At 39.7% G+C, this 16,679-nt stretch overlaps 1 long non-coding RNA gene across 5 annotated transcripts in view; it reads right to left on the bottom strand.

The window, feature by feature from the left end:
- Positions 1-6,664, bottom strand: part of LOC118523599 (uncharacterized) — a 124,516-nt gene extending 117,852 nt beyond the window's left edge. For all 5 annotated transcript variants that reach the window (XR_013447554.1, XR_013447553.1, XR_013447556.1 and 2 more), the window contains exon 1: positions 6,399-6,664. This is a non-coding gene — a long non-coding RNA (uncharacterized LOC118523599). The remainder of the gene's footprint in view (positions 1-6,398) is intronic.
- Positions 6,665-16,679: the final 10,015 nt, after the last annotated feature.

The following is a 16,679-nucleotide window of genomic DNA, read 5'->3' on the forward strand; positions in this document are numbered from 1 at the left end:
CGCCCCATTCCCCCCACGCCCAAAGCAATCCAAATACAGAGCTTACTGGGAGGGGAGAAGATCAATAGGAAACACTTTCTTATTACAACATTCCCCTGGATTTCTCAGAACTCCATCCATAGTGGATTTCTAGTCTCAGTGGTCATACAATTAGGAAAAAAAAGTGAACTTCAGACAATAAAAGAGAATGAGCAAAGGACAGACACGAATCACAGTTATCTTTTTCTACCTCCATTATAAGCTGTATAACCCAGCTCATCATGGCATATATGCGTAGGCCACATTTCCTCAGGTTTCAAAAGCCTGATGGTTCAATCAGAAATGTATGTCACAATAAAGCAACAAAAGACCTGTCCTTTACATAACCCTCACTGGCAACATCTCGAGATTCCCTCGTCCGTTTCTGATTCAAGGGGTCCCTGGGGTGTGTCTCGTGTGTGTCCCAGATCACTGCCAGTGTCCTCTGCATCCGCTTTATGGCGTTTCCTCAACTTTCTGTCATTCCTGACTCCTAGAATGACACTCCAGATGTTAAAACTGACATCAGTCCTCTAGCCAAATATTTCCATCCCAACATAATCTCTTTTAAGAGTGTGACCTTGGCCTGGAGAAGCTTTCCTGGGCCTAAATAAAAGGAGCCCATTCTTCCTCTGTCTAACATATTATCTAGGAAGTTAAAGGCTGGCCATTTATTCTTGGGAGGGTTTTCTCCTTGGGGGGCAAGTCATCAACTCCAACCTGACAGCTATTAATCCTCTCCTCTGTCCAAAGAAAGTTTCACCAGCTAATTTCATGAACCCAGATAAACATGTCTAAGTATGCCCATATATACAGTGGAGACCTTCACTCCATGATCCTCAAATACAAATGATCAGGTGAAATAATTTTTCCAAAAATGTTGTTACTACATACAGGATAATATATTGACCCAGTTGTCAGCCTTATCCTGTAACATCAGTGTTTTTGTAGGACTGCCTCTTGTATTAAGGAAATCCTATTTGCTATAACAAAAGAACCCCAAAAGGCATTAATTGATAAAACATAACAGTTTATTTCTCACTTGAAAAACCCCAGAATGGGTGCTTTTTCAGGAAAATGATCCAGGGTCCCAGACTCATTCCACATTATAGCTCCACTGTCTTTAACACATGGCCCCCAAGGTCACCACACTCTTTGACATCAAACTGAGAGAAGGGGAAAGAGAGGCACACTGTTTCTTAATGCTCTTGACTCAGCATCAACACACTGCATACGATCCATTGGTGAAAACCAATTATATCATCCCTACTAGATATAAGGGGTGGGGAGCTAAAAATATAGTCCATGGCTGAGAAATCATTTCCAATCGATAACTCTATACCCTGGAAGAGGAGAACGAATGTTGAGGACAGCCAACCACTTCTGCCAGAATACTAGGCTGATTATATATATATGTATGTGTGTGTGTGTGCACATATATATATATATAAAACATATTGTTCACATATATATAAACAAAAGAACTATGACAGTATATATTCAATTTCAATTTGCCCTTATTTTGAACTTTTTATAGTCCAGGTGTATTATCGTATTTAGTTCTTACCATAAGCCTAAAATGAGACAGGTGCACTTTCCAAATAGAGGAAGTATGGAATCTTAGAAAACTGTTGAAGGATAAACATGAGTTGAAGAAGATGATATCAATGGGAATGGTAGAGTGAGGACCTCCAAAACTCTGCTCCATCATAAAGCAAAAACAACACCAGCCAAAAATTGTCAGAATCAAATTTTTCAAAACTCTGGAAATTAACCAAAGGCTTGCAATGAGGAGTATTTACTCAAGAAAAACAGCTGAATCTCCGTAAGAAAAGCAAGCTTTGTGGTATGATAACTTGTCCTATTCCCATCCCACTTTCCTCAGTGCTGATGTAAACTTGAAAACCAACAATCCAACAATTACAGTAAAAACCAGCAGCCTAGCAGCCACTGGAGGGGTCGAAGTGAACTGTCATTATTTTACCAGTCTGCCAGTTTCCTGAAAACCCCCACTTGAAGGATTATCTCTATTTGACCTGACTCAGAGCTCACTTAGGGTGAAAAGCCTTGTGTTTGTCAAAAACAATCAGCAGCAATTGTATAACATTGCAGTTACCTGAGGCAGTGATAATAATTGGGACAAATTAGAAGCTAACCAAAAAAACTTAAAAATCTTGGGAATGAAATGTTCATTGCAGCTTTAAAAATGCTGACATATTTCTGGGAATCTAGAAATCCATGTGCATGTATAGAGCTGTTCACATATCTAGGTAAGAGCTGAGAAGGCCCTAAACTTACATGTCTGGCTAATCTTGAGGCTCTCTGGAAGCAAGATGCAAAGGCTAATGTAGAGTTGTAGACCTCCAACCTGAGTGTTGAAGATGGATCCCAATACACATGCAAAGCCCTTCAGCAAAGGCTGGGAGACTTACTGGCTCCAGGTATTTAAGAAAATCTCTTCCCAGGGCGCCTGGGTGGCTCAGTTGGTTGAGCGACTGCCTTCGGCTCAGGTCATGATCCTGGAGTCCCTGGATCGAGTCCCGCATCGGGCTCCCTGCTCAGCAAGGAGCCTGCTTCTCCCTCTGACCCTCCCCTCTCTCATGTGCTCTCTCTCTCTCATTCTGTCTGTCTCAAATAAATAAATAAAATCTTTAAAAAAAAAAAAAAAAGAAAATCTCTTCCCAATCATTAGGTTTCTTCTAAGTTAACCAAACAAGCTGTCAGTGGTTAAACATGACAAATAAAACAGATTTTAAAAATTAGTTCAAGAGGATCACTAAGTAAACAAACAACAAAAAATTCTGCATCTGATTTCCACAGTTACCATGTTGTATTATTTTAAACATCTTTTTTTTTTCAACAAAGTTGTGAAACTTGCAAAAGAAAAAATATCAAGAGAAACTGTCCCCAAGGAAGCCCAGATGTTAGACTTGGTAGACAAAGATTTTAAATCAGATATTTTAAATATATTCAAAGAACTAAAGGACACCACATCTAAAGAATTAAATAAAAGTATGAGAATGATGGTCTCACCATTTAGAAAATATCAATAAAAAGATATTTCTATTTTGAAAGCACAAATAGAAATTATGGAGTTGAAAAGTACAATAATTGAAATAAAAAATTCACTAAAAGGGGATCAATATCATATTTTAACTGGCAGAAGAAAGCATCAGTGAACTTGATGATTGAGATTATCCAGTCTGAAGAACAGAAAGAAAAAAGAATGAAGGAAAATGAGCAGTCTCAGATACTTAGTAGCACACCAAAAAGGGTATCAACATATGCAAAATGGGAGTCCAGTAGAAGAAAGAAAGGAGCAGAAAAAAATATTTGAAGAAATAATGGCCCAAACTCCCAAAATATGATGAAAAACATTAATCCATACATCCAAGAAGCTCAATCCCACAAATAAATAGGATAAAACTCAAAGGGATCCACACCGAGATACATTGCAATGAAATTTTTGAAACACAATGAGAAAATCTTGAAAGCAATAAGAGTGAAGTGCTGCATCATGTATAAGGAATCACCATTAAGATTAACATCTAATTTTTTTATAAAATACCTTGGAGGCCAGAAGGAAGCGAGTTAACAAATTCAAAGTGCTGAAAAAAAAAAGACTTATCAAGCAATAATTCTATATCCAGAAAAACTATCCTTCAGAAATAAAAGAAAAATCAAAACATTCCCAGATGAACAAAGCAGAGAATTTGCCACTAGCTGACATGCCCTACAAGAAATACTAAAGAGAATCCTTTATGATGAAAAGAAAGGACACTAGACAGTAAAACAAATCCACATGAAGAAATGGAGAGCACTGGTAAAGGTAACTACAGATAAATATAAAAAACAGTATAAATTTATTTTCTATTTGTAATTCTTTTCTTCCATAAGATTTAGAATAAAACTGTGTAGGGAAATAACTATAGCTGTTTTTAGGCAAATAATGTATAAAGATGTCATTTGTATGACAATAATATGACAAAGGAGAGGGCCAGGAATGTAGCTAGGAACAAAGATTTTGTATACTACTGAAATTAAGTTGGTATTCATACAAACTAAATTGTGATTAATTATGATGTTAATTGTAATCCTCATGGCAACCATTAAGAAAATAACTCTAAAAATATAGTAAAAGAAACAACAAGAGGATTAAGATGTCACACTAGAAAATATTTAACACAGAAGTCATTAATGGAAAAACTAGGAACAAAAGGACATATGACATACAGAAAACAAATAGAAAAATGGCAGACATCAATCTTACCTTATTGGTAGTTATGTTAAATGAAAATAGATTAAACACTCCAATAAAAGAAAAAAAGATCAGCAGAATGGATTTTATAAAGCATGATCCAACTATATGCTGTCTACAAGTGACAGACTTTAGATTCAAAGGTGGAAATAAGTTAAAAGTAAAAATATGAAGAAAGATATTCCGTACAAATAGCAACCAGAAGAGAGTTTGTGTGGCAATGAGAATATCAGACAAAATAGACTTTAAGACAAAGTTGTTACTACAGACAAAGAAGCACACTTTAAAATAACAAAAATATCAATCCATCAATATGACATAATTTTAAACATTATATACCTAACAACAGAAAACCAATATCTATAAAGCAAAAGTGTATTTCATTCCTTTTTATGGCTGAATAATATCTATTGCATGGATATGACACATTTTGCGTATTATATAACACATGAATCTTGAATCCATTATGCTCAGTGAAAGAAGCCAGACTCAAAAGGCCTCATATTGTATAATTCCATGACTATGAAGTGTCCACAATAGGCAAATCCATAGAGATAGAAAACAGATTTGTGATCACAGGAGTTATAGAGGGGGGAAATGGGTAATGATTGCTAAGGGGTACAGGTTTACAAAAATCTTGGAACTATATCAGTGCTTTCCTTTTTTAGGTATTCTAGGTCAAAAAAGAACTACATAGTGGAAAAAAAAAAAAGCAAACAAACTTCAATGTCAGACATCCTTGCAATCAAATCTCCACTCACCTCTAACCCATGATGTGTATGCAAGAAATATTAAGTTAAAATGTATTATAATTTTTAAATTGATATAACCTACATACTTCAAAATTTTCATTTGGACTTTGATATTTGTATTAGTAATCTTTATTGCTGCATAAGAGATTACCACAAACTTAGAGGCTTAAAACCACATAAATTTGTTATCTCACAGTTCCCATGGGTCAGGGGTCAAGCACTGGTGAGTTGGGTCTTCTGTTCAGGGTGTCACCAGGCTAAAATCAAGGTGTCAGCAAGAGCTGCAGATCTCATCTAGGGCTCAGAGTCCTCTTCCAAGTTAATTGGAAGAATTCAGTTCCTTGAAGTTATAGGACTGAGGCCTTCCATTCCTCGAGGCTCCACCCTTCCCTACCATGTGGCCTGTTCCACAACATGAAAGTTGCTTTCTTCACAGGTAATAGAAAAGCATCTCTATTGTTTTTTCTGATCCTGATTTGTAGACTCTGTTTTAAATGGCTCATATAATTAGGTCAGGTCCATCCACAATAATCCTTCTTCTGATGAACTTAGAGTCAACTGACTGGAGATCTTAATCACAGCTGTAAAATCCATTCATCTTCACCATACTGTGTAATCAATCAAGGGAGTGACTATCTCATCATCTTCACAGCTACAGCCCTCACTCAAGGGTAGAGGCATATACCAGGTATGGGTCACTGGGGTTATCTTAGAATTCTACCTACTACAAGTAGGCTGTTCTATGATTGTCAACCGTATGGGTCTTGCTAAGTTACGAGTATATACAAGCATGGTCACTGTTTGGACACCATTTGGGGAGACTTAGTCAAGCCATACACCATCAGAGCTAGAATCTGCTTAAGCATGGGACCTATTAGTAGCTTCTAAACCTGACTGCCCAACAGAACAACCTGGAAATTTTCTCCTAGAAATTCTGATTCAATATCAAAGCTGATACCTCTCTACACACACATACCCACACATGCACACACGCACACACACACATGCACACATCTATGTTTTTGAAAAGTTCCAGATGAGCAGCAAGGTTGAGACTCTAACACTCTATAAGCCACAATTAATGGAGAAAAATAAAAACAGTAATATGAGTAAACCTTATGTGGGCTTGTTAAATAATTAAATTTATACACATATATAACTAGTTATAATATTTAATTTAATCACCAATTCTTTCTCACTTTTTATTCATGGGGGAAAAAATGTAGCATAGAAGAGGAAACCTGTGGTTTAAATGTCAGACGTACTTGAATTCAAAATCTCCACTCCACTTGCAGCTCATGTATAATCTCCATAAATTACTGAAGCTCTCAGGTTCAGGTTCCTCACCAATAATGTGGGGATATCAGTACCTGTGTCACCCAGCTCTCAGGAGGATGGTGAGGATGAAAGGGTCTGGCAAACTCTTCTAAACACGTTGCTAGAGGAAAATCGGAGTCCTTGTTCTGCAGTCTCCTTGACTTTTGGGCTGCAGCAATTCCTTGGGTCCGTCCTAGGAGCATCCTGGGAGAACTGGTCCTCCTGTCCCCATATTTTGGGAAAGGCAAGGAAAGCTTTCCAAAACAGGATGGCCCCTTTCTCTCAGGCTGCCTTCCATTCCCACTGCTCAGCCTTCCCTATGTGGGATCTGCCTGACAGGGAAAGAGCCATACATCTGTGCATATTAAAGGTTGTCTGTAGGTGGAGGGTGTATGTTCTCTAGAAATTTTTAATACCATATAACACTCCTCCCTCACATTGCATGACACATAAATTGGGCATGCATGGCCAACTGCAGCACGAAATGCCACTCCTGCACCCACCACACCATACTGCCCTTTGCGCCCACCCACCTGGTTAGTCGCAATTAGTAACGCCTCAGAACCAGCTCACTGCCACTGACTTGCCCAGTGCTTTGCACCCAATACTTCACTTCTCCTGCCAATGGGAGAGGTTAGGAAAGGTGGGACAAGTGGTCTGGCCTGATAGAAAGGGAAATACAGACTTCTGCATAAAATCAGAACCATTAACATTTGAGTGTTCATTTTCTCAAACTTTCAAATAATAATAACGCCTATTTTTTTAAAAAGATTTTACTTATTTATTCATGAGAGAGAGAGAGAGAGAGGCAGAGGAAGAAGCAGGTTCCCTGATTCAGGACTAGATCCCAGGATCATGACCTGAGCCAAAGGCAGAAGCTTAACCATCTGAGCCACCCAGGTGCCCCTAATAATACCTATTTTTATCTAACTTAAAGGATTGTTCAGAGCATGAAGTGAGATAATAGATATCAAATGCAGTTTGTAATCTGTGAGGCACTAGATAGTCACATTTTAAGGGCAAGATCTCAAAGTAGGTCAAATAACATTAGGAGGGACTGAGTCTCATTCCCTCAAACCTTTTCCCATGTGTCATATTATGTTTTATCGTTAATTATGCATGTGTAAATCACCCTATTGGACTATACGCTCCTTCAGATACACTCCCTGATCTGAAGGAGCGTATAGTCCAATAGGGTGATTTACACATGCATAATTTTGTTCAGAATTTGGGCTTTGAGCAGAGCAGGAGCCATGATCTGAGGTACAGGAGGGGAGATGTGTATTTGTCTATAATGGATCGCCCAGAGCCTGACAGAGCATAAGAATGGAAACCCCAGGAGGGCAGGGAATTTTATCTCTTTGGTTTATTGCTGTATCTCCAGGACTTGACAACAGTGTCTGAAACAGTAAGCACTCAATAAATGTTTGTTGAGCAAATGAATAAGCAAGTGTTTGCTGGATTGAGTTACAATAGGGTAAGTTTTGATAGAATAAAATGGCAGCTACCTTCATCTCTAGGAGGGGAGCAAGCAAGGCTGGCTGAGGCAAAGGTCAGAGTCTTGGAGGTGCTCTCTGTGTGTGATCTCCACTCATCCTCTCAGAATAGCTCTCCCTCACCCTGTCTGCCTCTCTACATTTCTCTAATGCTCCTCACCCCCCACACTTCATACTGTCCTGTGACTGCTCAAAACCCTTGCTTGGAACCTAGCCCAGGCCTCCCCATTTATGCTCCCAAATTGCCTTCACTCTCCAGCTCCTTCCATTCACCACTTCCCCATCAGCCTTCCTGCCCTGATAGGTCACAGCAACCTGAGAAATTGCACCCATACACTGTACGGAGAGTGTAGCTTCTTCTCGTTTTTATCTCCTGTTTCTTGAGTACCTTCTCTGCCAGGGCCCCAACACCCCTCCACCAGACTTCCATAGTAAACTCACTTCTGCCTCATCATTTACTATTTACCACCTACCTCATTGGAGGTATGTTATATTAGTCGGGGTTCTCCAAAGAAACAAAAGCAACAGGATGTATATATAGAAAGAGATTTATTATAAGGAATTGTCTCACATGATAGTGGAGGCCCAGAAGTCCCAAGATCTGCAGTCAGCAACCTGGGGACGCAGGAGAACCGATGATAAAGTTCCAGTCTGAATGCTGGAAGGCTTGAGACCAAGGAAGGGCTGATGTTTCACTTCGAGTCTGAAGCCTGGCAAAAGCTGATGTCTTGGTTCAAAAGGGGGTCAGGCAGGAAGAATTCTCTCTTACTCAGGGGAGGATCAACCTTTTTGCTCTATTGGTGCCTTCAACTGATTGGATAAGGCCCACCCACATTAGGAAGAGCAATCTGCTTTACTCAGTCTTATGAGTCGAATGTTAATTCCAAAACACCCATACAGACACACCCAGAATAGTGTTTGACCAAATATCTGGGTACCCCACAGCCCAGTCAAGTTGACTCATAAAATGAACCATCACAGATGTACAATTGTCACCTTAGTCACCTACTAAACCCTAAAATAGGCTTCTCTGGGGCATATATTTTCTTTCTGTCTTCTAGAATTAAAGGATGGCCCTCACAAGGCAAGTTCTGCGAAAGGGAAGAGGTTCACCACCCCCAGCCTGTCTTGTCTCACTTCCCAAGCCTGGGGCACCAGAACTGACTTGAAGCAGAATTGTACCCTCCCTAAAATGAACCTCCTAAAGCCTGCAAGGAAGAACTCCTGGAGCTACAACCTCTTTTGTTCTTCTTTGCTCACTCCCCAGCCACCCTTATGAATGCTGACTTTGTACTTAAAGCACACTCACTCTTTTCTTTGATGTAACTTACCATGGCTGCCAGCCCAATCACCAGTATTCATGTCATTAACTGTGTCAAATAAATATCATTGTAAGTTTGATTTAGTACTAAACACTGTGATCAAGTTGAAAAGACATGAGACAAATAATGAGAAGACTTGAGCTTGAATACTGATACCATCCCTTACTAGAAATAAGAAAATGAAGAAAACACCTCAATTCATGGAGCCCCAGTTTTCTGGTCTGTTTCCTTACCTACCTTGTGGCACCATTGTGAGCATCAATGAAATCGGGGTCTATCTTGGTAATGGAAGTTCTTGCTAAGTGATAATATTATGAATTATTAAGTATTATTTCTAATGCTATTATGTACTGTTAAATACTAACAGTATGTGCTGTTAAATTATTTTCCATCTTCACAATTTGTTGTTTTTCATAACCCTCCACTCATTACTTTAAAAGTAAATAAATAAAAAACTTCAAAAAGCCTCTGAAAGACAGGAGCTTCAAACAAACTCTGCTATCACGCCCCGGGAATCAAATAGAAAAGGACGGAAGGAAATATACCCAAACTTTGGGAGATGCAAAAATCCAAGAACAGAAATGGCTGTGCATAGCTGCAACGAATAGGAAGTGCATTGTCCTTGGAGGAGGCATTTCGTTCACCATAGCAGGACAGAGATACTGCGCTTTAAGAAAGGCCTTCATTTATCATAAAAATGATATCGGGTATCATGCAGACCAGCTGTGAGGCTCTCCAAGGGTGAAAAAGACAGGACAAATTGTGTCCAAGTGTCGAGGGAGAGAGGGTCACAACTCTTCCAGTGCAGCCGTGGAGCCCATTGGGCAGCAAGAACAAAACAGCCTTGACTCAGTGCCGGCAAAGCAAAGGTGGGGTCATGTCAGAAGGCATATACAGGGAAAATTCATATCTCTGCTTTATAATGGATGTTCTCTTGTACTCAAAAAGCTTTGGTGAATTATGAAAGACATTTATCAGACATTAGAAAAATTCCAGCGTTGGAAAAATTTACCACCATTTATCAGAGGCTTGAAGCTACAATGTATTTTTCACTATGTGATATGGAAACACATGTGCAGTGAGTGGGTGGGTTTCTGGTTCAACACCAAACCCACACTGTCCTACTAGTAATTGGATTCAGCCGAATACAGGACAGTGCATTCCAGGTCACTGAGCATCTTAAAGCTAGAAACAAAACTCATTCCAAATGGTACTTAAACCCAACAATGACGACTGAAACCGTCATACCAGATAACTTAACCTTTGGTATCACATTGTGATGGGGGCAACAGGCTTGAACATGACCAAGTCGAATGCACTTAGCATTCAACTGTAAGCGTGACTGACTCCATCTTAGACCTGTTCTCTCAATCTAAATTCGCAGAGGCTTTTCACCGTAAAGTCGCATCTGCTTCTCCATGGCCTGATCAGTCCTTAATTGTACCTAACTGATCTCCATTTGTACCCTTGAATTGGTGAATCACAACCTAATTTAGAAATTCAACAGTGTTCTACATCTCACTGCCTCCTTTGATGCTCCCGACAGTCTTGTGGAAGTGTCAGGCGTGTCTGGAAAAATACTTTCAATCTTCTCCTACATATGAAAAAACTAGGTCAAAGAATAGCTACCCCAAGGTCTAACCACTGCTAAATATCAGAGCTGATAAGAGAGTCCAGGTTTCATGACTCCCTAGTCCAGTGCTCCTTAAATATGGAAAAGAACTTCTGGATCTTAGGGCTCTGAGACCCTCACAATGTGCTCCTCTGGGACATCTCGTAATTTCCTCTTCAGGAGCTCCTTAAGAATAGCATAAAGGCATATCCAGCTGGAACCATTTACACGAACTGTACAGCCTGGAGGCACGGGATGGACTTAATGACCCTAGGCTAATCAATTCCTGCTTCCTAACACAAGGAGTGATTGCAAAGTAATGATCCACCAGCCCCAGACAAACATCACAGTTATACATTAAATGAAGTTTCTGATTCCTCATTCCATGATAAATGTATGGTTAATCCTGATTCCTGATCCATCATAAATTGCTCTTCTCTTCAGGGTCACTAAGTGACATTTGACTGTGAGTTGTAGAGGAAGTTGAGCGCAAGAGCTTCGGCTGGAGTGGGTGCAATCTTGTAGGTATTGTAAGTGTTCGCATTAATCTGTTGCCATCTGTCTTTATTTTGCTAACCCACTCAATCGGACACCAGAAATGTTAACAGACATAAAAATGCTTTTCTTCAACATTAGGCACACACATCTTCTTGCTTCACCTCCTGAATGTCAGACAGGCCCTGATTACCGTAGGCAATGCCATGATGATCCCCTAGCTCCCTGAAGTGGCTCTGAACAGCGATGCCATATAAGGCATTGTTTCCAAATCCACCACCAGTTTTTGGAGTCCATTTCAAGGCTCCAGTGCTCCTATACTTGGCAGCAGATTTCGCCCCTTCTTTCAAAGAAAGATCCAGAATGCAACCTTTAGCTCATCCTCCAAGAATGCGGACTCAAGCTGAGGTGGTGAAGGTTAAGCCAAATGCTTTTTATTCTGTCAAGCGGATCATGATGGAGGCAGCTATACTCCTACCTCTGTCCCCCACTATACTACACATCAAAAACCAGAAAAGACCCTGTGCTCTTGGTACTATCTAGTATATGGAAAAGTCATTCATTTGATGATTTGAGTAAAAAGGTTCTAAATAAGAGCCTTGCCCTATAATTTCTAAGAAATCTGCCATCTCTGGGCCATTCAGGGTTCTCTTTGAAGTCTTTATCACCTTAATTTACTTTGGCAACTTTTGAAAGGACTGAATAATCTTAGAAGTTTATTTTGCTGAGACCTTTTGTCTGCATTGTGGTGGATGCTGTGGTGCACCACCCAAATCCATCCTCTGGGACTGAGACACTCATTCCCTCAGCCACTGGCAGTGTTGACGACCTACAACCCTTAGCTGAGTGCCTCTCTAGGACTCGCTCTAAAGATTCACCTCATCCAGGGTCATACCCTACCCCTAGAGCCACCCACATCCCATGACTGGTCACTACAGGGGTATAAAGGCCCAGTCCTCTAGTCCCAATTGAGGACAACTCTGCAGAGGTAGCCCAGCTTCAGAGATCCCCAAAAGGCCCTATGATGAAGGTCACAGGACTCTGAGCCCTTTGCTGGGATTGTATCACAGTTTGACTTCTCTCTTTCCCCAATCCTATTCCCTTCCCTTCCCCCAAAGGCAGAGCACTACCCAGTACATCCTCTGAGTCTGCTTCTTGAAGAACTTGACTTACAACATGAACATTTGAAAGATAATGGATTTCTGAGCTGGAATCAAATGCACAACAGTTTATTGGCTTGTTTTTACTCTTCTTTTCAATAATGACTGATAATTTTGAGCTTTGGGCTAAAAGGGAATCTTCATTCTAGAAAATAGTTTTTGCAGGTGGCAAAAGAACATTGTTAAGGCTGGTAAAGAATATATGTGTTACTCTTTCAAACACAAATAATTTTATAGTATAAACACTCTATCATTATGAGTCAATTGCCAATTCTGTATCAGTTGAAATGTAGGTGTCTGTGTGGAAGAAGGTAAAGAAACAGCTAATACTCCCCGAGTCCACATACTCTTTGTCTGAATTTTCTATCTCCTCTGAAGGTCAATACATTGGGAGTTTCACTCTCCCACCCTTCTCTTCCTATTTTTGGGGACCAAATCCTGACTGCTGGGGCCAAGATTATGATTTTTTTTTTTTTTTTTTGGTAGTAATAGAATCAGAAGGGAGGGTAAGCACATCATGCTTGAAAACCCCAAGAAGTAGCTACTTGCTCCCTAGTCGACTGGCTGTCAGTTATATCTCAGCCACCAGTCCTCCTGCAAATGGGTAGGGGATCACAGTGCCCTATTTCTCTTCCCTATTTTCCTCTATCCTATACAATTTGTCATGCCTCCAGACCTATGTTTCTTACCTCTGTTAGTTGTCTCCACTTATCTCTAGGGATGTCATGAAAACCAAAAATGATTGAAGTCGAGAGGGTTTTAATTTATTAACTGGAAAACATGTATTTCCAATATCACCATTAGAAGAAAGGGAAAGTGATATGAAACTAAGATAATAGCCCTAAGTTTCACAACTCCCAAGCTGTTATGAGGCATTTTATCACTCTGACCCACAATTACTGTGTCTATCTGGTTCCATTCAAGCATCCAGTGGGAAGACAAGAAGACTACAGGCCAATTCCAGAATGGTATACTTTTGAAATCATTAACTGTATCAGTGCCTGTTCCTAGATTAGGTGGGAAATACCCAAGTAAAATGGCACCATTTAGCCAAAATGCTTACATATCTCTTTGGTGGCCATGGTATGTCACTTCACTTTTTGTAAATGGTTGTTTAGTTATAAGTCCATAATTTTAAAATTCACCCATAAAGACAAGGTAGAGCAACAATCTGATATAAATGTTGACCAAAAGTTAAGAGTGTGATTATAAGAGAAAGGAGATTGACCATACCAGCCAAACCTATCTATAAATTCAGTGCAATCCTATCAAAATTCCAATGGCATTTTTTCACAGAATTTTTTTTTAAAATACTGAAATTTGTATGGAACCACTTAAGAACCCAAATGGCCAAAGCATTCCTGAGAAACAATGAATTTGAAGGCCTCACGTTACCTGATTTCAAACTATATTACAAAGCTATATTAATCAAAGCAATATGGTACTGGCATAAACACAGAGACCAACAAAACAGAATCTAGAACCCAGAAATAAGCCCACCCATATATGGTCAACTAATACTTGACAAGGGTGCCAAGAATACTCAATGGGGAAATGATAGTCTCTTCAATAAATAGTGCTGAGAAAATTGGATATTCACAGCAAAAGAGTTCAATTGAGCCCCTGTCTTACGCCACACACAAAAATTAAATTGAAATGAATTAAAGACTTAAATGTAAGACCTGAGACCATAAAATTCCTAGAACAGACCATAGGGAAAAATCTCCTTGACATTGTTCTTGGCAACAATTTTATTCGATTTGATACCAAAATCATAAGCAACAGAAGCAAAAAATTAATAAGTGGGACTATATCAAACTAAAAAGCTTCTACACAGCAAAAGAAACAGTCAACAAGATGAAAGGCCAATCCAGGAAATGGAGAAACTATTTGCAAATCATGTATCTCATAAGGAGTTAATATCCAAAATATATAAGGAACTCATGCAATTCAATAGAAAAAAATCAAACATTCTGATTAAAAAATGGACAGAGGACCTGAATAGACATTTTTCCAAAGAAGATATATAAATGGTCAATGTGTACATGAAAAAATACTTCACATCACTCATCATCAGGGAAATGCAAATCAAAACCACAGTGAGATAACACTTCACACCTTTCAAAATGGCTGTTCTCAAAAGGACAAGAGATATAGTGTTGGTGAGGATGTGGAGACAAGGGAACCCTTGTTCCCTGTTGATTGGAGTGCTAACTGGTGCAGCCACTGCAGAAAACTGTATACAGGTTCTTCAAAAAATTAAAAACACAACTACCCTATGATTTAGCAATCCCACTTCTGTGTATATATCCGAAGGAAATGGAATCATTTTCATGAAGAGATAGACGCACTCCCCTGTTCATTGCAGCATGATTCACAATCGCCAGGGTATGGAAACAACCTTAGTGTCCCTCAGGGGGTGAATGGATAAAGAAGATGATATGGATATAGGTGCAGATATATAGATACATAGATAATGGACTATTACTCAGCCATTAAAAAGGAAGTTCTGCTCTTTGCAACAACACAGATGGTCCTTGAGGGCACTGTGGTAAGTGAAATATGTCAGACGCAGGAAGACAAATACTGCATGATCTCACTTATATGTGGAATCTAAAAAAGCTGAACTCAGAGAAACAGGGAGTAAAATGGTGGTGGCCAGGTGCTGGGAAGATAGCGAAAATGGAGAGATGTTAGTCAAAGGGTACGAACTTCCAGTTATAAGATGAATAAGTTCTGGGGATCTAATGTGCAGCATGGTGACTCTAGTCAGCAATACTGTATTATATACTGGAAAGTTGCTAATCGAGTAAACCTTAAATGTTCTCACTATTTAAAAAATGATAGTTATGCGAGGAGACAGAGGTAACCTTATTGCGGTGATCATTTTGCAATACACATGCATATCAAATCATTCTGCTGTATACCTTAAACTGACACAATGTTACGTGTCAATTACCTCTCAATAAAGCTGGAAAAAACAATCAGAGAAAGGAGACTGAGGTGTGGGAAAAGTAATCATACAATGACTAGATGTTCTCTATTTTTCAAAGGCTTTCATTGAAGCGTTTCTCCCAGGAATGCTGCTTTTGCAATTACATAGCAACAAAGCGTTTGAAATAACTTTTTGACACTCTAAGCATAAAAACTTACACTGAGCTGAGGGGTTTATAGAAAGCAACTCCCTCCCAATGCTTTCTGCTCAAATGCTAACGGCTGTTGCAAACAACATGGAACATACATTCCCAAAGTTAGAATGGGCTATGTCTCAGCTGAGAAAGGGTTAAATAAAGAGAATCAGATTCCAGCCAGACAGGGTCTGAACACCAATGAGAATTTCTTTAGATGATGTAATGCTTGAATCCTGATATCCTTTTGAAAAGAGCTTGTGGTTGGAGTTTCTCTAAACCAGACTGAACTGGCATTTCCTCCCATTCCAAGAATCTCCTCTGCCTCCTACACAATTTTCTTAGGTAGGTTTGTTCAGATGTATTAATGTTCTTTCCTAATGTTTGACAAAAAGCACTTTTTGTAATTTGCATCTGGATTCTTTCAAGGATTCTAGTCCACTGCTCTCCGCGGGCCCCTTTCGCTCTCGTTGGTAACGACACAGGACTACGTTATTATAGAGAACTCAGACACCAGCTCCTCTCGGTCATCCCACTGACTGAATGCTGGCTCTTTCCCACATCTCCAGGGTGGGGAGGCTGTGCTACATGAAGACAGAGACCCACACTTTCAGCTACACAGCAGGATGGAGAGTTGCTGAGGGCTGGGTGGCAGCTGTGGTTGCATTACTCCCTTTTCCACGAGGATGCTGTTGATGACCAAATCAGTGGGACAGTTCCAGGTGACAGCAAGTCTGGTGAACTCAGGAAACCTCCACAAGGACACTCCGAAGCTGCTCACTCTCTAAAAGCCCTCACGACTGATCTCGGCACAGATAACACACATGAAGAGACAAGGGCAGTGCACTCTGGATTTTGTTTTAAGGCACCCTTTTAACTTAAATCCTGGAGCTGTCAAGAGAGTGAGGCCCATAAAATGGCAGGAAAGTTGGTAAGGATTCTTAGAGCACAGCAAAAATTGGCACATCTCCCAACTTGGCTGAGAAACAATTTCCTTTACACCAACTATTTTTAGATTTGAAAAAACCTTCTGAGAGAATTAATTCATCATTTACCACCCCATCAAATCAAACTTTAAAATCTTGGTTAACCAATAACTTCTCCCGACTTGTTCCATTTGG

This window comes from Halichoerus grypus, chromosome 5, assembly GCF_964656455.1.
Source record: "Halichoerus grypus chromosome 5, mHalGry1.hap1.1, whole genome shotgun sequence".
NCBI classification, from domain to species: Eukaryota; Metazoa; Chordata; class Mammalia; order Carnivora; family Phocidae; genus Halichoerus; species Halichoerus grypus.